General features: G+C 36.1%; 1 pseudogene; it reads left to right on the top strand.

Annotated features, from left to right (window-relative positions):
- Positions 1-6,464: 6,464 nt before the first annotated feature.
- LOC149559203 (cyclin-L1-1-like) overlaps positions 6,465-24,540 on the top strand; it is a 135,452-nt pseudogene continuing 117,376 nt past the window's right edge.

The following is a 24,540-nucleotide window of genomic DNA, read 5'->3' as shown; positions in this document are numbered from 1 at the left end:
AATAAGATTGTTTTGGTAGATCAATGCAAAGAATTTTTAGAGCAAATGAACAAAGAGTTTGAAATGTCTATGTTTTGTGAGATTAAGTTCTTTGTTGGTCTTTAGATACAACAGAGCAAGAATGGTATCTACATCACTTAGTCTAAGTATATCAAGGAGATACTCAAGAAGTTTGGTATGGAAGATTCAAAACTAGCTGGAACGCCCATGTGTACTGGACTAAAGCTTATCAAAGATGATGATTCAAAAGAGATAGATTAAACCTTATATAGATCAATGACTGGAAAATTATAATATGTAGTTAATACAAGGCCTGATATTACTCTTGCAGTTGTTATAGTGGCAAGATTCTCAACAAAACCCAAAGAAAAGCATATGATGGAAATCAAAAGAATCTTGAGATACTTGAAAGGCACTGAAGATTATGGCTTATGGTATAAACTTGGAGGAAATATAGACTTTAAAGTGTTTATTAATGCTGATTGGGTAGGAAACATTGATGAATGAAAAAGTACAAGTGGTGGAGCATTCTTACTTGGCAAAAGGTTGGTATCTTGGACAAGTAAAAAGAAAAATTGCACATCCCAATCTACAATAGAAGTAGAATATGTTGTAGCAGCAGTGAACTATTCAAATATTGTTTGGTTTAAATAGTTGTTGGAAGGCATGAAGGTTGAAATCAAAGAACCAATTGTCGTGCACATTGCTATAAAATACCACTTTGTTAGAGAATTGGTGCAGGATAAGGAAATAAGATTGGAATATGTCCATACAAAAGAATAGATTGCAAACCTATTTACCAAGCCATTACCTAAGGATGCATTCTTGTATCTAAGAGGTAAGTTATGGGTCATTCCCTTATTTGAAGCTCACTAAAATAAATTTTTAGTGATGCATCAATAGGAACCAAGTTGAATATCTATCAGTTGTTGCAACATAGTCAAGAGAACATTGCATATGAATGAGTACTCAAGGTACATTGGTACTCATTTGGTATGTGTTGTCTTCAACATGTGTTGTCAAAGAGGGAGAGTTTAATGTCATATCTTTTTGAAATTTGTTTGAGCGAGATTTTACTGTCTTTTGAAATTTGTTTTAAGGAAGAAGCTATATAATTCCTTCACAAAGGGAGATTACTACATTAGTGAAGTCTATGGCATAAAACCTAAGAGGGAGAAATTTCTATCAGAGAAAGACTTGTTTTCAAATTTCATTATGCTATGACATGTTGTGTTTCCATTAATGCCAAAGAGGGAGATTGTTGGTTACAATTGTCTAATTGTGTGTTGTCGTTGATGATACACAAATGTCATATTAGTTGGCAGGTAGTGCTTACCAAGCTCGGTTGGTTAGTAAGATAATTTCCCTTGCCTACTGAGCATTCTTGGAGATTACTTTGTGTAGATAGTGTCTATCGAGCTCACTTGGGCATCGAAGGAAATTGTCTCAAAAAGTAGTGTTAACTGAGCTCTCATGGTTAACAAAGGAAAGTTGGTCAGAGTTAGTGTTCACCGAGTTCACTCAGTCACCAAAGGATTTTGCAAAGTTTGCAATGTTAACCAAGCTTCTATTGGTTAACATAGGAAATCATTTCAGGATTAGTATTTACCAAGCAGGGTTAGCCAATGAAGGATTTTGTTAATTTGAGAAATGAAGTTTAATTATTTCAAGTATTGATTCTAGCCAACTAAGGTAATGTTTATTGGTCATTGTAATTTGTAATTGAGCTGACTTGATCATCTGAATGGTATATATGAAAGGTCAAGTTGAGATTTTAGTGTGTATGAGAAAGTATGCAAGTGTATTGATTATTTGAAGAGGAAAGTATGAGAAAGTATGTAAGTGTATTGATTGTTTGAAGAGGAAAGTGTGAAAGGATTTGAAGGATGGTCAGATATCCTTGAACATCAGCAAAGTTATATTTGACTAGGAAGGATCTAGTGTGAAGCAGAATAGAGATCTGTAATCAGCAATTCAGTTGCATCTCATTTAGGTCATTTCATTGTTACTTTCTTACCATTGTAGCAATGATTTCAAAATCTCTTAGTAGATTATATTTAATAGCTAGTTATAAATCCTCTAACAAGGTGACAGTTCCATTGAATTTTTTTAAGACCTCTTGTAATGCCACTCCTAATAGGGTCATTAAACCCTCTAACAAGGTCACACCTAATAGTGTGTTTTGTAACCTTTAACTAGGTTGGCTCCTAATAGGGCTAACTTCATAAGAGTGAAAATCAGTAGCTAGTTACTTGGTGGTTTTTCCCATATTGGGTTTCCATGATAAATATAGTGTCTCATGTGTTCATGTTATTTCTTTTATGCTTGCATGTTAATCATTGTGAATGTTTAAGATCTATTAAAGTACAACATACATCAATTGCATTTACCAAGTTATAGCATTTTTAGTATGTTTACCAAGTGATAGCAGTAAATAGTTTTTATTAGAAATCTAAGGGATCTGTGGATTTTTTTTTGTGGTAACTAATTCACCCCCCCTCTCAGTTACTTCATCTATATTTCCAATAGGATTTTCTTATTTTGGCATGTTAAGCTTAATTGATTTATCTATTGATTCCAACCAACTAAGGTGATGAATATTGATTATTCTAAGTTGTATTTGAGTTGATTTGACAAAGTGGAAGATATAAGTATAAGGTAAAGTTATGATTTCAAAGGATGAAAGTACAAAGATGTGATTGAAGATTTAATGATGAGAAGAGGAAGAAAATTTAAAGGATAAATAAAATATGCTTGTGGAGTAGCAAAGTTTTATTCGATTAGGAAGGATAAAGTACAAGCTAGAACAAAGATCTAAAATCAACAATTTAGTTGCATTCAAGTTAGGTCATCTCATTGTTACTCTCTAACCATTGTAGTAGTCATCTAAATCTCCTAACAAAGCTGGCTTAACAACTATTTGCAAATCCTCTAACGAGGTGGCAATTTCATGAATTGTTCTCAAGATCTCTAACAAGGCCACTCCTAATAGGGTGATTAAATCCTCTAACTAGGTCACACCTAATAGTGTTTTTTGTAACCTTTAATAGGGTTGCCTCATAATAGGGCTCACTTCAAAAGAGTGAAAACATAAACTAGCTACAATTGGTGGTTTTTCCCAAATTGGGTTTCCACGTTAAATCCTAGTGTCAAATGTGTTCATTCCATTTTCTTTTATGCGTTTGAAACTAAGTTAAAGTAATGGTAATTATAGATAACATCTAAAGGTTATATGTTAATCATTTATCAAGCTAATCTACTTATTACCAAGTTATTCTGTGTGTTTACTGAGCTTCAACAATATTAAGTTATTTGTTTGCATTTTGTACTGGCATCTAAGGGATTTGAGATTTATTTTTGTAGTAATTGATTCACCCTTCCTCTCTCAATCACTCTTATATTTTTGATAGATATACAACACATAATTATACCCCAAATTATGAAAAGCATCTTGAATATCTAGGGCCATAATGTATATTCATCTAAATACTACTTTGGAGCCATCACTTCCCAATTCTTTATGTGTACAATAAATTGTTTTCTAGAAGTAGTTTTTAAATTTTCTTATAGGAAGCATCTTATCGACCTTCTTTGGAATATTTCACTTTTACTTGATGTTATAACGGATATGGTAGATCATCACTTTTCTAGTGTAGAATATTTTACTATTCTTTAATTTCCTTTGGAAATATTCTATGTCAATTGGCACACTCATTTGATCCTCAAGCCCAAAAGCATTAATGAATGAAGAATGGTCTAGTGTGCACATAATATTTTTGTCACGCCTATGAAAATATTTGGTCACAGGAATGTATGACTTTATTAAGGGTTTCATCAAATCCACATCAACATATACTTTTGGAAATATAAGTTTTGCAAGATTCCTCCTCCATGGGTTTAAAATTGGAACCTTCTTAAATTTGTTGCAATAGAAGAACATGAACAAATCATACCTATTGGTGTTAGGGAAAATTGCATCTATGTAGAATGCATATTTTATTTGTAAAATCATGATCATTTTTTGAGATAGCATTTGATGAACCTGGGAATAATTTTATCCATTCATCAACATTCTTATTTGGTTTCATCTATCTAGTCTTTCCAGTCTTCAAAGTTGAAGTCTCTAAAACCTTAGTGTTCTTGGATTGTACTTCTTGTATCTCCATGTCAAAAAATTTCTTTGCTCAAACTCTACAATTCTGTTTGTAGAACACTTAGAAAAATTGATGTATCTGCAAATTCAGGAGCTCAATAAATCTTTTCTCAACAATGAGTAGCTTATTATCTCTTAGAGAGCATTTTTATGTGCATACATGTTTCATCAACCCTATTTATTTCATTAGCTATCAACATGCATGATGCTCTCACATCTGCTACTCAAATGTTACTTTTGAGATGTCGACCTAATGTAAAGTTGATAAATTTTCACTTTATCTTTTTGAAGAATTGATTGGTTCAAACCCCTTGTCCTTTTCCAACCTAGAAAGAGAAAATATGCATTTTATTCCAACTTAGGGTTTACTATCTTACATTTCATTGAAAATTTTGTCTTTTCATAACCTTGCATGAATGAAAACTTATCCATTTGATCTTGTGCTTAATAGTCCACTATAGCATCATACTTCTTGTCTACCATATATTTTTTTAAGCTGCAAACATATGCTAACCATTTATAACCCTTTTGTGTGGCATTTGGAGCCTCCTTTATACTCTTTAAACCTTTATGATTAGTCCTTGTCACAAGATTGAAAGCCTTGTTCTCATGTCTTATGGCTTTACACATCTTGGTTTGTCATGAGATAAGAACTCTAAGCCCTTTATGTTTACCTTCACTAGTGACCATACATTGACAGTTAGCTAACTGCTTGTCATAACTCCAAAAACTTGAACTTACCATTTGACTTATCCATCTGATCATATGCCTAACCCTTATTATAGCATCGACAGTCCTTTTCCTTCACTCTTTCAATATTACACTTGCCTCTAAGTCATAACTTTAGAAGCTTTCATATAACACCTTACGATCCCACAATCCTCCTTTAATTGTATCTCCAGATAAATTTTAAGTCACATGCCCAATTCCCTTACACTTTCATGGTAAAACCCCTCCTTCATAAGATCACAAACAATAAAGAACCTTTGATAAATAAACTTATGATGGTATGCTTTTAACATAATTGTAAGGTTGGGAGACTTGAGGAATGACTCCTGTGCTCTTACGACTAATCCTTAGACATAAAACCCAAAAAATGCTATTTTTCTTAGACCTCTAGGAATAAAAACTTGGTGGTAAAGTGTTTGGACACTTTACAGGAATATGAACACATTTTTAGGACATTATAGAAAAATCAACACCAATTTCTTTGGAAAGCTTTTGACAAGTAGTTTTTGGATATGTGGTCGTGATTTTGATATCTTGCTCCTACATAAAGTAAAACTTAGTTTTTTTTTGGTTTGATGAGGGATTTACTTGGTCAAGTTCTAGATTGAGGAATCAAACTTGAAATTGAGATGTAAAACATGAAAGGAAGAAAGACAATAAATAGTCACCTTTCTTAAAGAAACAATTGTTGATAATAATTTTGCAATTCTTGTGTGTTGTCAATGTTGAATTTTCAATGAAGGATGTGGGAAATATCCACAAATGTAATAGATCTACCAAAACCACACTTGTGGAACCCTAAATTTAAAAAAATTAGGAGCCCCTAAGTCCAAGCTTCTGGAATAAAATGTTTTATTGCATTCCAAGTAAGTATATATCTCAAGTGAAAAAGTTGGGTATGCTCCATAATCCCTAACTTATGCAAAGTAAAGAATTCATTAACAAATATTTAAATGCTTTACATTAATATAATATTTCATGTGATACATTTTTATTCTTAAATGAATACATCTCTTAAATTTCTATTAAGTATTTTGTTTTAAATATTAATCTATGACTAAATGTAAAATGAAAGGAAATAGTGTATTTTTGAATAAAACTATTATTTTCTCTTTTAAAATTGATAAATATAATACAGGGCTTTGCGGAATATTTTAAAAGGTATTATGTTTTTTGATGGAAGCTTTAATATTATATTCTCTTATCTTGATATAGATGTATTTATCCTTTTACCAGTGCATTAATTATAAATTGCAAATTTATTATTTTGTGAGTTAAATAGTGATACTATTTATAACAGAATTTTGCTACTTTGTAGAGGCTAAAAATTTGGAGTAGCGAGATAGTGAATTAAGGTAGTTGGAGGTTGCAACCTTCATTTCTGCTCAAAAATTGTGGGGAAGGCTTGCTCAATTTCCACCCACTTTCTTCTGTTATAATATTTTAGCTAATTTCCTCAAAATATCCAAAAAAAAGAAGAAATTGTAGCTTTGAAAATTAGCTGCGATTCAATCCAGTTATCATACAACTCAAAAGAGATAAAAAGAAGGGTAGGCGAAGGCCAAACAAAAGAGAAGTGGCCATGATCTACACAAGAATAGAAGCATTCTATGTTACAAAGGAGAAAATTGCAAAGTTTCCATCAAGGAAGGATGGATCTATTTGGAGATAGAAACAACACTACGTGTGTATGGCTGTGATTTAATTCAAGTTAGTGGTATTCTCCTCTAGCTACGACAAGTGGTCATGGGTACTACACAAGTTCTCTTTCATTGATTCTATTTTAAAAAATGTTTTGTGCAATTTAATGTAAAGAGGGTTGTGAATAATTGTGTATGGCTAGCTGCAAAACTCGAAGAAAGCACTCAAAGGATTTACCAGATTCTCAATGTCTTTCATTGAATTGAGTTCCCATGAGAAGAATTGCCATTGGAACCACTCGACCCTCATTCTAAGAAATATACTAAATTAAAGATGGACTTGAATAGATCAAAATGACATTTGTTAAAGGAGATGGGATTTATTTTTGATGTTGAACATCCTCATAAATTAATTTTGAACTATCTGGCTATAGTTGAGGCCCCTCTAGAGTTGGGCCAGCCTTAAACATCACACACTAAGGAAGAAATTAAGCCTGAAAAAGTAAGTCAAACTTTGACTATTTAACACTTTTGCACTAGGAATCAAGCCTTAGTGTGTGATGTTTAAGTTGTTCACTAGAGTTGAGGTAAGAATCTTGGAATTTGGAAAATGATAGCTTACGGACAACATTGTGTGTCCATTACAAGGGTGATCTTGTAGCAGTAGAAGTTTCTTATGTAGCAGCTCATTGATTCTAGGTTCCTCTTCTAGAGAACCCCCCATGGTGGAAAGTAATTGATGCTGAGAAACATGAGATTGATGAAGTTTAAAGGGTTCTTGCCAACTTGTATAGACAACCAAAGGATCACTATGTTGAAATATGCAAAGATTCAGATTCATTTGTATTAACAAACAAGAAATGGGATCCACCACCAGAGATGAAGGAAACATTGGTGAAAAGCTCATCAAATGGAGTAAAAGTAGTGAGTCACTCATCCCATCCAATGCAAAATCTTTTGGTAGAATGGATGCAATTGTAAAAGTAGCTTTAGACAAATTGAAAGATTTAAATAAAAGTGATGAGGAGGCTTGCAATATATCTATTAATGAAGAGGTGAAAGAAGCATGTTGTACTAAAATCAAAACATGTTAGTGACAGAAGTAAAGACTAAGATAAATAAAGATCAAGACTTCGTGATCATGAAAAGTACATTTAAAGAGAAGATACCATCGATGAATATGATGAAGGCATTCAGTGGAAGAAGGTGCATTTATCTCCCCTGATGATCAATCCCTAACCTTATTTTCGTTTATTGAGATTGCTATAGCTATGCTAATTAAGCTATCAGGGAGTGTTGTGTGGTTTTTTCTCCTATAGCAATGAGCGATATAGACAATCTATTGCTATAGTGATTATTCTATTGGTCATCTCTTATTGCTATAGAAATTATTTTTCTATAGCTATAAGTGATGATATTTTAGGATATCATTGTGACTATAGAGATATTTCTCTATTGCTATTACAAATATTAATCAAAATGTGGAAGGCAATTACAAATATTAATTTCACAATACATGAGGAGAAATGTCATGAATGCTTAGTGTTGGAATGAGTAATTTCCACCTCAAATGAATTTTAAAAGAATAATAGAGAGGATTCTAGAAATTCTAAGAGGATTATCAGATAGGGTTAGGTAAAGTTCTAGAAGATGTTTATGTTTAGATAGTTTCAGAGAAGTCTATTTGTCCTATGTCGGCTAATGTAGATGTTTCCAGAAATGATCTAAGACCTCTATAAATAGAGGCATTGTGTAATGTAAATGCAATGGAAAAAATAATGAATTTTCTTTAATTGCCTTCACATTTGTATGAATATTTTAAAGTTCTTTAATATTTGTTAAACAAAGTTACTGCATTGATTGTTTAATTTGTATCCTTGTCCTATTGGGTTCCTAAGGGGAATAAAATTCAATAGGATTTAGTATTTTAATCAACAACCAAGATCCTCAAGTTATCTTCTTTAAAACACCTCTAGGGTGTGAGGTATAGGTCTACCAACCATGGTTCTATAGAGCTAGAATTGTAGAGGTTTGCATTCATTTGGAGTGGAACCTGTTAGTTGGCAAATTGATATTAGGAATTTCCATAATTGGATCATCATTCCATAGGAAACCTAATCTACTAATTTGGGCATCAACACACACCACAGAGCCATGCATGTACATTCTCATCAATAAAATAGGTGATGAATTCCTCAATGCATATTTCCTCCCTTGATGGCCAAAAAAATGCTAGATCTTGAAGAGGAAATGCTCATAAAGGATCCTTAAGTCATGAGTTCCTTGAATGCTTGATGAAAGTATACTTTCTTGAGTATCCTTATCTATAACAGATTCTAAGATTATAATAATTATGTGAAAGTTAGGTTCCTAGGAATCTCTTTATACTAGTTTTTTGGTGCAAAAATAAAGATAGCTGATAGGGCCATCCATTTTTCAAATTTGGAACCCTAAGACAAAACTCACCCTGAGATGTAAAATTCTTGGGGAATAGCTCAACCTATTCTTTAATAGGTAAATGTTTTGGTATTCACAACACACGCCCCATTTTGAGTCCGAAATGGGGATCCCCTAACTTTTTTTTGACTCCTAACTCTCATTTCGAGAATCGGGAGAAGAAAATTAGTTTATTAGTTAGATTATTTGAAAAAAAAAAAATAATAATAATAATTAAAAATAATAATAATGAAAAATCATAAGTAAAATAAAATTGGTTTTTGAGTATCATTTTTTTTAATGTGTTTTATGTATCTAGTAAATAATTATTTTTCTTTTTGTAACTGTAGGTAATACAATCAAATGATGTCCACATCCGGATCAATAGCAAAGCCAGTTGTATACAAGTTTCAAGGCGTAACCCCAAAGTCACGATTACACAATGAACACTCTGAGATCAAAGACACAAAACTTGGACACACAAACTTGGGAGAATTTTTGAGGGTTTGTAACAACCCAACTGAAAGATCTTCTTTGAGATCCACCTTGATACAGTCTAGATTGGTAAATGCAGCATCACATCCTGAGGCTATTTAGTCAGCTAAATTGATCATGACCTTATCTCGACATTTTTTTCTCGAGGAAAGGGTGGTAAAGAGTGTCACTGGGGAAGTAGTCTTGGATCTACCACTTGATAATATCGAGAGAATCTTTCACTTACCCAGAGCTGATTAGTTTATCAGGCTTTCATATGAAGCAGCTAAGAGGTGGCATAAGGATCATCACCAGGAGGCCATGGACATTATATATTCCTCATACTTCATTGAGAAGCCATCTTGAGGAAAGACGATTAGCAAAGTAGATATGGCTCAAGGATATATGAGGGATGACATTGGATATTCAATTATTCTCCTGAGTAGAGTTATGGGACTATCGACAGCAGGTCATCTCACTCCATTCATGGTTAACTTCATTGAAACCATTAGACACGCAAAGATGCCACTAGATTGGGCTACCACACTTAGTGAGAACTTGTGTAATCAGTTGCGAACAGTAAAGGACAAGAAGAAGTTCTATATGACTTCTTATGTGATTTATCTACTTGTAGCAAGGGCCACTGACTATCCTGGGTTGTACAAAAAGGGTAGTATGCAAGATCCTAACGCATGGCCTTATATAGTTTATCCTCAGCTAGTTAAGAAAAAGCACTCACCGCAAAGCAAAGAGTACCGGATTGTGAATGATGCCTTTATCTTTGCCATCATTCGATTCATCGAAGGTGACTATGGAAAGAGATTGTCTGATGAGGCCAAGGCACAAATCATAGCTCTCGGTGCATATTTTATCCAGTTCTGGACATTCACATACATTCGGGTCGGTGGTGCATCTACCCATCCAAAGAAGTTCCCAAGGTACCCAAGTGATAAGTTGGTTCTGATGGAAATTTCTCTATAGATTGAGTCAGCCTATGAGATGATCAAGAAACAATGAAGGCCTTGTTGGGATTGGCCTTTTGTAATAGGGGCATACCAAGTAAAGAGAAAGCAAGATATCTTGACCTTCAAATGGGAATGGGAGAACTATCTGCTTGAGGAATATAACTCTCCCCAGCCATTCTTTGATAGTGTTGGTAAAGTGGAAAATTTGGTAGGAAAAGAATTCTACCATGAGGATGCTATTGAAGATCATTGGATGAATGCCACAAATGACTATGATGTCCATATCAGGGACTATTGCAGAATGACTTTGTATTTAGCAGAGAAGGCTCTCCATTTGACCATCCTAGATGAGATAAGGATACAAGATTTACAAAAGTTATTAGATCCCTTATTTAATACAGATAAAGTTGGCGAGAGGCCCATTCTGAATGCAAAAATTGATAGAGAGGAAGGGGATGATATTAATCATTGAGCAAGACATGTCATCAGAATAAAAAAGAGTTGGATCAAGAAACCCTTTTTGCTTGATCCAATTCTGGATACAGTGATATTCCATATACATGCTCACCTAGAAAAGGTAAAGGGGAGGAAAGTCACAGTTCCTATCTTTGTACTCCAGTCTCCTATCAGGCCAGAAAAGGTCTACCAGCTTGATTGTCCAGTGGGATATTACCATCCACCAGAGAATAAGAAAGAAAAGAGGAAGAGAGCCTCTCCTTAAAGGATCCAGATAGAGCATGTTGAAGAACAGGCCCCTTTGCAGCACCATGAATCTACTCCCTAGGACCCCCACGACTCTAGGATTTCTCATTTCTAGGTTAATTTTCCATTGCCTCCTATTTTGTCAAGCCAGCAAGGGGAGGGAGAGATTCTAGAGACATCCATTCCTCTGATGCATCAAGAGCTCACTTCTCCTATGGTTCCACAAAAGCAAAGGAGGGTCAAGGTTAGAATTTACAAGAGGCAAAGAGTTCATAAAAGATTAGTTCCTAATCCCTCTATTCCTGAAACTATTCCTGAGGAATTAGATGAGGATGAAACAGAGTCAGATGGGGAGGAAGAACAAGTGCCTCTACAAGGGAGAACTCAACTTGCTAAAGCTACAGAATAAAGAAAGAAGAATGTCACAAATATCCCACCACCCACCCAAGCTGAAACAGTAGAGCTCTCTTCATTGGAAGACAAAGTACAACAATGGGTTAATGAGCAAGGAGAGCTAGGTGATAATATTCACTCAATTCCAAATTTTGATTTCATGCCAGTGGGTACAAAATTTTGTGAGATAAGATTAGAGATACTCCTATAGGTGAATCTCAATAGCAAGATGGGATGCAGATGCCATCTGAGACACAAGGTCCTCATCCAATGCCCCCATCTTCACCTTAGTCTATGATGGTAGATAGGGTTTCAGTGACACCTCCACCTCTGAGTTTAGAAGAACATGTTCAGAAGGAATCATCATTACAAGGAGAACCAGAACCAAGGGTTACTAGTGAGCCATCAAAAGAGGCATAGGTAATGGAATGTATACAACAACCTTCTCAGGAAGTTGAGGATCAAACTACGGGATCTATAGAAACTGAGACTATAGAGGAAGAACCCTCACAACAGGAAACTGTAAGCAAAAATGATAAAGGGAAGGAGGTAGTTGAACACATCCCTTCATCATCTAGAGCTAAGGTTGGAGAAAGACATATCCCGAGATGGTTTTGGAAGGAAATAATGAGAAGTGCTAAGCATCACTTCCTTGCTTTAGAGGATGATATCTATGACATTGCAGAGATTTTGAGCAAGCCTGACTCTCCATTACAGGATGCAAAACCATTTGCATTCATTACCACTACTCAGAATCAGGACCTATTTGCACAAGTGGCTCATCCCCCGAAAGGTATAGATGAAGAAGTTGTCAGCCTTTAGCACTATGAGGTAAAGGATATCACATTAACGAAACCTACATGGGATACTTCTCGACAAATGATGACTATGGGAGTCAAAGAGGTTCTTAACCACATGGAACATGATGAGATTGAAATCAGAGCACTTTGAAGGCAAGTTGAGATCATGAAAGGATATCTAGCTGAAGTTATTGGTCCTCTTGACTCTGAACACCCCGAGGAGACTTTGACTACCACTCTGAAAGAAGGGGAAGGTGTACAGCTCAATCCATTTTTGAGAGCTTGTCAGGATTGGCGAGACAACCTTGAGGATAGGGGTATCACTATAATTACAGGAAGTCTAAAATTATTGCATGCTACACAAGACAACGTTGATAAGATCGTGGCAATTTTGAGGTAGGAGTTCAACATTATGGATGAGGTACGAGTTTGGGGCAAGGATTTGCAAATTGTACAAGCCATAAAAGGACAAAGGTACCGCATTTTGATTGATGTATATACTATCGAAGAACTAGACATGATAGATGATTGGATAGAAAAGATTGCAGAGGGAAATAAAGTGATGGAAACATTGCATGATGAGATACATAGGCTCAAGGACCAAGCTCGAGAGCGAATTTTGGAAGCAGAAAAGCTATATAGTGATGCATGCTTGGATATTTTTGAAGATGAAGAATGGGAGAAGATTTTAGTAGTTGAGGTAGTTGTGGAAAACTTTAGAAAAACTTTAGAGGAAGCATCCAGCGATGAAGATATCAGACAAGCCTTCAGGACAAAAGAAGCATTGTTAGAGTTGGATACCAAACTTGGGGATTTTGCAAAAACTTGAATTAAGGTGGACAACTATAGATAGAAAGTCAAAGATAAATATGAGGCTTTGGATCTTCCTAATGCCACTAAAATTAATGAGATTATAGAGAAATTCAAGAGAAAATATCCAAATATATCTTTAGGATGAAGATTAACAAAACCCAGATGCTAGAATTTCAATTTTGACACTTAGAAAGTTTTTGAGGTTTTTGACTCAGTTGAGGCCCATAGATCCGTAGCTTCATAGGTCCACAGGTTTGCAGCTCTACAACTTTGCAAGTCCGCAGGTCCGCATTTTCATGAGGCTCTGCAATTCAGAAGTGCGCCGACAGTCAACTGCGAGTTCCAAAAATAGCACTTTCCTTGCATTGGAAACACATTTTGATGGCAAGATAACACTGACACACATCAAATGAAGGGCCAACTTCTATTTTTGGTGTCTCCATGCACTTCTACTTTGACTGATGGATTCCTCCTATTTTCTCTCTCATGATTTCATTGTTTTTAACATGTAAAGGGCTCATGCATCCAATTAATGAATAAAATATGGATGGAGTCCTTCCAAGAACCAGTTAGATTACTAGTTTGTATATATTTAGTTTGTTTTAATTTTTTAAAGGCATTTTTATTGCATTAATATATCTCTCACTCTCAATACAAATTGAGGAGATGATTTCTTATAAATACCCCATTATAAAATGTAAAAAAGGGCCACTATTATTATGCAATAAAGTTATGCTTTTGGTGCTCGCATTTGGAGTGTAGTTATTCTTGCCTGAATGTGTCATTGTTTTATGGATTTTATTCATGCGACTGTGATTGAGCCAAATTTTTATTGCATTGTTTCTAGTTGTGCAATCTTTTAGTTTTGGTGTTTGCTACAGATATATGAATTCTGTTGACGTAACGAGCTTGAGAAGAGATCACCCGATTGTGTCTACATAGCCTTTTGTCTCACATGCATGCACTTTTCGTGGCCTTGCGATTTGATGAAGAGTGAAACATCATTTGATTTTGTACAGATTCTCACCGACGATTGCATTAGTGGATTCTATGAAGCGCTGCTCCTATTTTCATTGGTTTCCTACTGATTTCTTTGAAGGTTTAACTCGTAGCGTGTTGTGTTCTGTAGCTTATGTCCATTTAGGAATTTCAATTTCAAGTTATTTGATTTCATGTTATTTGCTTTTAGTTTTGTTATTTTCTTTGCTAACCCCCCTATTAGAATAGGACCTCACACTAGCTGCATTGTTAGAGTTGCATTCATTGAAAAAACAGAAAATACATAAACATTGTTCTTTTGATGTGATATTTTGAGACAGCGAATAGATTTTACTTGATTCCAAGGTAAAAGAGTTTTGCAACCAGCAAAGGCCTCCTCGTGAACATTCACATTTATCTTCTATTGAGTGGATTTTGGTACGTCGCAAGAAAAACACTGAACCTTGGAGTGGATCCTTAAAAAGATTTGCTTTTCAAGAGAGGAATTACACTATGGATTCCTGCCATTGACATCGTGCAAAATGAATGCCCAACAGAAGTGGCACTAGAAGGAGGGCCTAATACAAGGAACATACTATTGGAAACAAGAAATATTTGATCAAGTTTCAAAATTTTTGCACCCTTGCAATAATCTACCCTATGTAAAAGCTTCAAAAATCACTTCTGAAATTTTTAGAAATTCAGCTCCGTAAGTCCGCAGCTCCACAGCTCTGCAGCTCCGCAGATCTGCAGATCCACAGCTCCACAAAACTTTGTGGTGTGCAAAATTCAAAAGAAGTGAGGAAGTGTACTTTTGTAGAGGTGCATTTTTTCCTATATTGATACAAGTTGGAAGATATTGATCCTAGATCCCCATTCCAATGAGTGTTAAGATCTTCACCAAGTGCCCAAGAATTTCTAGAGCTTACTCATTTTTGTAAGCCACATAGTGACAGAGGAATACCTCGAATTCAACCACTTCCATTCAAAATTTCATCATCTTCTTCTACTCCACCACCCATTCAACAACCAGGTGGACCTCTGCATATTCCAACACTCCCATCACCTTTCAACCCACCGTTAGGTCCACAAAATCTTCCGATGGCCTTTTTCGCAAACACAATTGATTCACCCCTTAGCTTGAGAGGTGCCCTCCATGAACTCCCAAAGAATCTCAAGAAATTTTGTCCAAGGTTTATTTACGGAGAAACAAGAACTGTTGAAGATGACGTCAAGATTTTTAAGGAAATTTGCAACCGGAAGCAAATTGCTAATGAAGATGTGGTTCTTTGTTTATTTCCCTACTCTTTGGGGGAGATTTCCTTCAATTGGTATGTGAACCTACCACCAGGATGTATTGGAGATTGGGACACTTTGAAAAAATCATTTTTGGAACAATTCAAAACTTTCATCAATCCAGCAGTGATACATCAACAATTCATATCAATAAAAAGGGACCCAGCTGAAATAGTTTCATGCTTCAATCATTGTTTTCATATGGCCTACTGCAAGTTGGAAACAACATACACAATTTCGGTTGAATCTGCCATCCAAGTTTATTTCAATGCCATGGATCCTCTTGCTGCAATTTTTCTGAGAAGACTTCCTACAGCAAATATTGACACATTGGACAAAGTCTTTGCAGAAGCAATCACGTTCACAAAGCAAGCTAATCCTAATGGAGGAGGAATGATGCTTCCTATGCAAATAGTTCCTACCATGCCAACAGTTCCTATGGGAGCACTCATTGTACCTAGTCAATTCATACCTATGAACCCAGCTCCATTGCAATAGGTACCCGCTCCACAAACTCAAGCGATAACATACCCAGGGTATGAGCCCCCGAAAATAGCCTTCTTTGAACAAAAAGAAATGGTTCTTGTGGAAATAGATAACAACCTCCTTTCAGAAGTTGGTCAGATGAAGAAGACCATGTCATGGATGAACAATGAGTTGACTCATCTTAGATTGTCACAAGGAAAAAGTAACAACTTCTAGAGAAACAATGCTGGCCCCTACAACAAAAATTTTGGTCAGAATTACAACAGGAACTTCAACAATAACAGTAACAACAACACAAGAAACAATGGTGGAGGGAAAAACTTCAATCCTCCTGATTGCAACAATGGCTTCCAAAGACAAAATCGACAATGGAACACTTGACCAAATAATGGAAGTATTCTTGCTGATAATAACAACATTTAGTATGCTGATATTAATTAGTATGATGATGGCCCAAATATGCCTAGCAATGATGGTGTGTACTAGAATGGTAGTTAGGATGTGAATCAAAACCTGCCAATGAATGATAATTTGCCTCCTATTCAATTCAATGCAATGCTATTAGAATCTTATGATCCTACACAGAATGTACAAGTGGAACAATAAGAAAATGAAGAATTCTCGTTCCCTTTTAGTCAAGAACCCGATCTTCAACATGATGAGATGTTTGCCTTTTGAAATGATAATCGAAACACGTATAATCTCAGAAACAAGAGGGATCCCTTGACCGATGGAATTCCTCCTAGTTTGCAACCAACTCCACCTGATCCTAGAGCAAGCAACAATCCACCACCGGTAAGGCCAGCCCAAGGAGGACCATAGTATCAGAATCAGGTGAACATACCAACAATATTGAAGAACCCTGCTTGGTCTACTAAAAAATATAACGCAGTTGAAGACCTGAAGAAAACAAAGGCCAATATGTCCATGTTCGACATGTTGCAGAATTGTCCACAACAAAGAGAAGCACTCATGAAGACATTGGATAATACAAAGGTTTCCCATAATATGAATAATGTCCCTCAAAAGACGATGCCGCAACAAGTAAATGTCGCAGAAGCTATGCCCACTATGTTTAAGGACAAAATCGAGGTACCCCAATTTTTGCTGAGCATAAGGATATATGGAAAGAATCTTCACAATTGTCTTATTGATTTAGGAGCTTCGTGTAATGTGATGCCATTATCAATAGCTCAAAGGCTAGGAGTTGATCCTCAACCCTCTAACTGAGTGGTAATACAGTTGGATAAAACAAAGGTAAAAGTCATTGGATTATTAAAAGATGTGCGGATACAGCTAACAGTTGATCCTCGAATCTAGGATATTGTTGACATACATGTGGTGGACATCCTGGAAACATACAGATTACTCCTGAGCAGGGAGTGGACAAAATGTCTTAGAGGATGGTTCTCCATAGATTTCAATCAATTATGGTTTCCCTAGAAAGGTTTGAACAATCAAATCAAGATAGATGCGGAGCCCAAACTTAAAACAATGATCACAGATTAAAATGCCCCGAATGAGGTAGCATTCTTACAATCTGACTTGGGGTCATATAAAGTGATGGCATTGGACCTAGTTCCAAACAAGACATCTCAAGAGAAAAATGAAGAACCTAAGGTGTTGGTCCCCAAAATTGAGATCGTGACACAATTCATAGAAAGTATGGTGACTAATCTATAGTGTTTAGGAGAGGAAGCTGACCCTAGTGTCCTCCTCCTTCCAGGATTTTTTTTGGTTGCACAAAGTTAGTCATTTAGAGTTCGAATGTTCAGCATGCCAAGAAGAAGTAGCAAAAGTTTTGACACAAATAATGGGAAACAAAAGTACAAAGACCTCTAGCGAAGAAGTTATCCAAATTCAAAATTCAGTGAATTCATCCAACTTTATTGAGCAAACTGAAGAGGAAAGTGAAGATTTAAATGTATCATACCATGATACCTCTTTAGATGGTGGAGGTTTGTCTTCTCCTCCTCCCAGGATTATCAAATTTCAAAGAAGAAGATGATATGTCAAAGGTAAAGGATGGACTTTAGTAGTCATTCACCCTGAACCTAAAGTCGAACAAATCAATGGGCTAATAGGGTAAATTCAAGAGAAGCAAGAAAAAAACACTCTTCCTTTATCCATGGGATATGAAGGAGATTCATCAAGCCCCACACAAGAAAAATTACAATGGGTTCCCAAGAAATAGTCATTCAAGGCTCAAGTAAAAGAAAAGTTGAGGACAAATAAGCACAAAGTTAGAAAACCCAAGGAAAATACAGTTTGGACACTCCACTTTGATGGTTCCAGATGCAAATCAAGAGTTGGTGCAGGTATTGAACTAATCAACCCAAAAGGTAGGTCTTTCTATGTTGCATATCGATTGTAGTTCAGATGTACTAATAATGGCGCAGAATATGAAGCCTTGATTTGAGGACTTCTCTTTGCATTGGAAAAGGGAGTTACTACTCTTATAATCGAAGGAGATTCTCAACTAGTGATAAGACAAGTAAAATCCATATACTCATGCAACGACAAAAGATTAATTGCTTACAGGAAAAGGGTATGGGATATAATGGATGACTTTCAAGCTCTAAACATCAAATCCATTCCAAGAAGAAGGAATGTGGTAGCAGACGCCCTTGCAATTTCAGCCAACACTTTACAACCAGTAGAAAGAAAAAACTTGAAAAGATTCTCAGTTGAATTAGTTTCCGTTCTTGCCATTCTCAATAATATCACGAACTTTCAGGTCTATCAAGATGATCAACATATACTCGAGTTTATTATGTGCAGTCACCATTTCCAAGGACAAGAGATTGATGATACACCTGAAGACAAGCTTGAAGATGATAAGATTGAGGATGACGATGGAATCCTTAATTTGAAAACCAACAACATTCCAAAAGGGATGGTTGAACTTGAATGCATCTTCGACCACAACAAACCAACACTCAATAGAAGGGCAACTCAAGAGAAAGGAATCGAAGAATGTGACTTGTACAATTTAAGCACAAATGAATAACCAAAAATGGTGCAAATAGGAAAATCAAAAGGAAAGGGATGACATGCTCAAGTTGCTCACTAAGTATAAAGATGTGATTGCTTGGAGTTATGAAGAGTTAAAGACTTATGATCCTGATATTATCACACATGACATCTCATTGAAACCAGATGCTAAACCTTTTCGATAGAGACAATGACCAGTGAATCCGATAATCGAACCATTGATTATGAAAGAAGTTAAGAAATTACTAGATGCTAAGATCATATTTCCTATCCATCATTCCACCTGGGTAGCAAATTTGGTCCCTGTATGGAAAAAGACTGGAGAAATTCGCCTTTGTGTCGACTTTCGTAACTTGAATTTGGCATCTTAGAAGGATAACTACTCTCTACCATTGCTAGATGAAGTGTTGCAAATTGTTAATGGTTCAAAGATGATGTCATTCTTGGACGGTTACTCAGGATATAACCAGATCATGGTCAACAAAGAAGATAGGCTAAAGACTGCTTTCACAACCAAGTGGGGAACATTTGCCTACAGAAGGATGCCTTTCGGGTTGATTAATGCAGGAGCTACATTTCAACGAGCAATGGATGAAGCTTTTAAAGGATTGATAAACAGATGTATAGTCAGCTACATGGATGACTTGATTGTCTTTTTAAAAGATCGAAGTACTCATATTGCTGATCTGAGGAAGGTATTCAATAGATGTCGTAGGTACGACATATCACTCAATCCCAAGAAATTTTCGTTCAGTGTTACTAAAGGGAAGCTCTTGGGACATGTCATTTCTAAGGTTGGAATTTCAATTGATCCTAATAGAGTTGAATCAATTCTGAAGTTAGTATCCCCTCACAGTCGAAAGGAGTTGAAATCTTTTTTTGGAAAGATAAACTTTGTACGCAAATTCATAAGTGGTTTCGCGAAAATAGTCCACCCCCTCAATGATTTACTCAAAAAGGGGGCTAAAACAGAATGGGTACCAGAGATAAAGAAATCCTTCCAAGATATCAAGGTTGCCATTTCCACAACCCCTGTTTTGGTAAGCCCAGATTATGAATTACCTTTCAAGATCTATTCCTTTGCTTTCGAACATTCTTGCACAGGGATCTTGATGCAAAAAAGAGAGAAGGAAGATGAGCGACCCATTGCTTTCATGAGTTGTCCTCTAAAGAACGCTGAGTTAAAATATTCAAATCTTGATAAACAGTCCTTTGCGTTAATCAAGGCAATGAAGAAGTTCTGTCACTATATACTTAGAAGTAAAGTGTATGCAATTGTACCTGACCTAGCAGTAAAAATGCTTTTGATGCAGAATGAACTTGGCAAAAGAAGAGGAAAGTGGATGGAAATACTTCAAGAATTCGATCTAGAGATTCAACCTATGCGATTAGTCAGAGGTCAAGGATTATCCAAAATGATCACTGACAACCAAGAAGGAAATCAAAAGGAATTCAAATTTGATGATGAAACTGATGAAGAAGATCAAAAGAAGATGGTTGTGTCACAAGTTGATATCAATCAAGGTGTGGTGACAGATGTATGGTACCAGGATATTGTTTATTATCTCCTACAAGATCAATGCCCCAAATGGATGAACAGTTCGCAACGTAGGGGACTTAAGATGAAATGCGAGTCTTACAAGTTACTTGATAACAAGTTGTATAAAAGGAACAACGAGGGGATTTATTTAAAATTCTTAGGACGTGAAGAAGCTAAGGATGTCCTGGAACAATTTCATGACAAGTATGGTACAGGACACGATTTAACAGAAGCCACAGCACACATGATTTTAAGGTCGGGTTATTTTTGGCCCTCAATATTCAAGGATATGTTTGAACATGTGCATTCCTGTCATACATGCCAAACTAGTGCTAACAAAGAAAGGCACCCAACAATGCCACTTCAACTAGTATACGAGGTGTGCCCTTTCACAAAGTGGGGACTGGATTTCATTGGTCTAGTAAACCCACCATCATCAACTAGACACGCATTCATCCTTATAGCCACCGATTATTGCACAAATTGGATGGAGGCTAACTTTTAGAAATTGCATTGCTAAGGTGGTGACAGATTTTTTGGAAGAGCACATTGTTACTAGATTTGGAATGCCGTTCGCTCTTGTATGTGACAATGGATCTCCATTTGCATCTGCATTTTTAACATAATGGGCGTTTGAAAACAAAGTCATCATCAGATTCTCTTCAAATTATTACCCGCAAGGAAATGGGGTAGCAGAGTCTACGAAAAAGAAATTGATCACTATGATAAAATGACTGCTGAAGGAGAACCCTCGGGATTGGCATACATAATTGAAATATGCCTTGTGGACAGATCAGGTTAGAGTAAAAAAGGCCTTGGGTGCTTCTCCCTATCTACTTGTTTACAGGCAAGAACCGGTATTCCCGCTCAATCTTAAGATTCCTGTTTTAAAATTCATGAGTGGGTATGTGAATGACATTGACAGAGTACAAATCTGATTGATGAATCTTCTAGAAATGGAAGAGAAATGAACAACTGCATTGGAACACATGGCTAAACATCAAGCCGTTGTCAAGAGATGGTTCAACAAGAGGGCCACCATAAAATCTTTCAGGATTTCTAACCTAGTCCTACATTGGGATAAGGCGAAAGAAAAGCTGGGAAGCCATACTAAGTTTCAACGCTTGTAGACAGGCCCATATCACATTGCAAAAATTCTCAGAGAAAACACATTTAGGCTAAGTTCCTTACAGGGGGAGTTTTTACCTTTGCCCGTAAATGGGCAATTTCTGAAACATTATTTTGAAGCCTAAAAATAAATAAATAAATAAATAATTTTTTTAAATAAAAAATTATTAAAAAAAAAAAAAAACAAAAGTTAGATTTTATTTCTGCATCTAGAATAGATTTTTCCTTTCTGTAAGTGTGTTTGATTTCAAGTCGTGTGTATGCTTTTAGTCGTGTGTTTTGTTTTCAAAATTGAGTCCTAGGGGGTAAGGTGTACTTGAGATTTTTCTCAGGATTCTACTAACCACTCTTTGGTCCCAATTTCAAAAAGCAGTATTTCTTCGTCAAAACATTCAAACGATTGTGCGTTGCGCACCAACCGAACATTGGACATTTCTTGTGGAAAAAAAGGTTTTTTCAGTCAAGAAATCAGGACTCTAGACCAACAAGTTCTCAACACTTTGCAAAACTTAAAATTTGATCATTTTAGGTGTTGTTGGATTGAAGTCAAAGATGATGAGGGATGATTCAAGCTCCAACTGGTTCAAATGGGAGGGGTCTCCTCGGAGATAGCTAAGACCATTGATTGGCATGAGAGTTTCTAAAAAGTTCTAAAAGAGGAATGCAAGGGATGTTCATAAGAGATCGAATCTGAGAAATGACACCGATGTTCTGACTACATAGTCTAAGCGTAGTTAGGATACAAAAAAAAAAAAATTGGTGTTACGAATGAAGGATTCCAAAGATCTGAAAAGGCTCCAAGATATGTTCTCAAAATAGAATAGTTTATGTTCAAAGTATTTCTCTATCAAAAGTGGCATTTCAAACAACATGGAACAATTCTTCAAAAGGCCTGAAAATCAAAAGAACGTGACATCCCGCCAAGAGCCCTCAAACTGATTCTCTCATCTGGTCGATCAATTAGTTGATAAAAGTCTTCGTGGAGATTCTGAATGAATGAGCTAGGAGGAGTGGAAGATCATTTTCAAGTTGTCAAAAAATTTCAATGGACTACATTCTAAGGCATCAAAGGGAACAAATTCATAACACACACACTGAGCTTCGAAGTTTTGAGTCCTGGTATTTTGACTATGAAGTCATTCGAAATAAGCCTGAGATGTTCAAAGCTAGGTTGATGTCCGATATAATCGGAAGGATGCTTGCTGATAAAGAAATGCTTAACACATTTATTCCTTTCTTTGGGGGCTATTTGTTGTGGTATTCACAACACACGCCCCATTCTGAGTTCGGAATGGGGACCCCCTAACTTTTTTTTGACTCCTAACTCTCATTTCAAGAATTGGGAGAAGAAAATTAGGTTATTAGTTAGATTATTTGAAAAAAATAATAATAAATAAATAAATAAATAATTAAAAAAAAATAATAAAAAATCATAAGTAAATTAAAATTGGTTTTTGAGTATCATTTTTTTAATGTGTTTTGTGTATCTAGTAATTAATTATTTTTCTTTTTGTGACGTGCAGGTAATATAATCAAATGGCATCCACATCCAGATCAATAGCAAAGCCAGTTGTATACAAGTTTCAAGGCGTAACCCCAAAGTCACGATTACACAATGAACACTCTGAGATCAAAGACACAGAACTTGGACACACGGACTTGGGAGAATTTTTGAGGGTTTGTAACAACCCAACTGAAAGATCTTCTTTGAGATTCACCTTAATACAGTCTGGATTGGTAAATGCAGCATCACATCCTAAGGCTATTGAGTCAGCTGAATTGATCATGACCTTATCCTAACATTTTGTTCCCGAGGAAAGGGTGGTAAAGAGTGTCACTGGGGAAGTAGTCTTGGATCTACGACCTAATAATATTGAGAGAATCTTTCACTTACCCAGAGTTGATCAGTTTATCAGGCTTTCATATGAAGCAGCTGAGAGGTGGCATAAGGATCATCACCAGGAGGCCATGGACATTATATATTCCTCATACTTCATTGAGAAGCCATCTCGAGGAAAGACAATCAGCAAAGTAGATATGGCTCGAGGATATATGAGGGATGACATTGGATATTCAATTATTCTCTTGAGAAGAGTTATGGGACTGCCAGTAGCAGGTCATCTTGCTCCATTCATGGTTAACTTCATTGAAACAATCAGACATGCAAAGATGCCACTAGATTGGGCTACCACACTTAGTGAGAACTTGTATAATCAGTTGGGGACAGTAAAGGACAAGAAGAAGTTCTATATGACTTCTTATGTGATTTATCTACTTGTAGCAAGGGCCACCGACTATCTTGAGTTGTACAAAAAGGGCAGTATGTAGGATCCTAATGCATGGCCTTATATCGTTTATCCTCAGCTAGTTAAGAAAAAGCTCTCGCCACAAAGCAAAGAGTACCAGATTGTGAATGATGCCTTTATCTTCGTAATCATTCGATTCATCGAAGGTTACTATGGAAAGAGATTGTTTGATGAGGCCAAGGCACAAATCATAGCTCTCGGTGCATATTTTATCCAGTTCTAGACATTCACATATATTTGGGTCGGTGGTGCATCTACCCATCCAAAGAAGCTCCCAAGGTACCTAAGTGATAAGTTGGTTCTAATGGAAATTTCTCGACAGATTGAGTCAGCCTATGAGAGGATCAAGAAACAACAAAGGCCTTGTTGGGATTGGCCTTTTGTAATAGGGGCATACCAAGTAAAGAGAAAGCAAGATATCCTGACCTTCGAATGGGAATGGGAGAACTATCCACTTGAGGAATATAACTCTCCTCGGCCGTTCTTTGATAGTGTTGGTAAAGTGGAAAATTTGGCAGGAAAATAATTCTACCATGAGGACGCTATTGAAGATCATTGGATGAATGCCACAAACGACTATGATGTTTGTATCAGGGACTATTGCAGAATGACTTTGTATTTAGCAGAGAAGGCTCTCCATTTGACCATCCCAGATGAGATAAGGATACAAGATTCATAGGAGTTATTAGATCCCTTATTTAATACAG

This window comes from Cupressus sempervirens, chromosome 5 (genome assembly GCF_028749045.1).
Source record: "Cupressus sempervirens isolate cs-2001-9-10 chromosome 5, ASM2874904v1, whole genome shotgun sequence".
Lineage (NCBI taxonomy): Eukaryota > Viridiplantae > Streptophyta > Pinopsida > Cupressales > Cupressaceae > Cupressus > Cupressus sempervirens.
The sequence above is the reverse complement of the archived record's forward strand: the minus strand, read 5'-3'. Positions and strand labels throughout refer to the sequence as shown.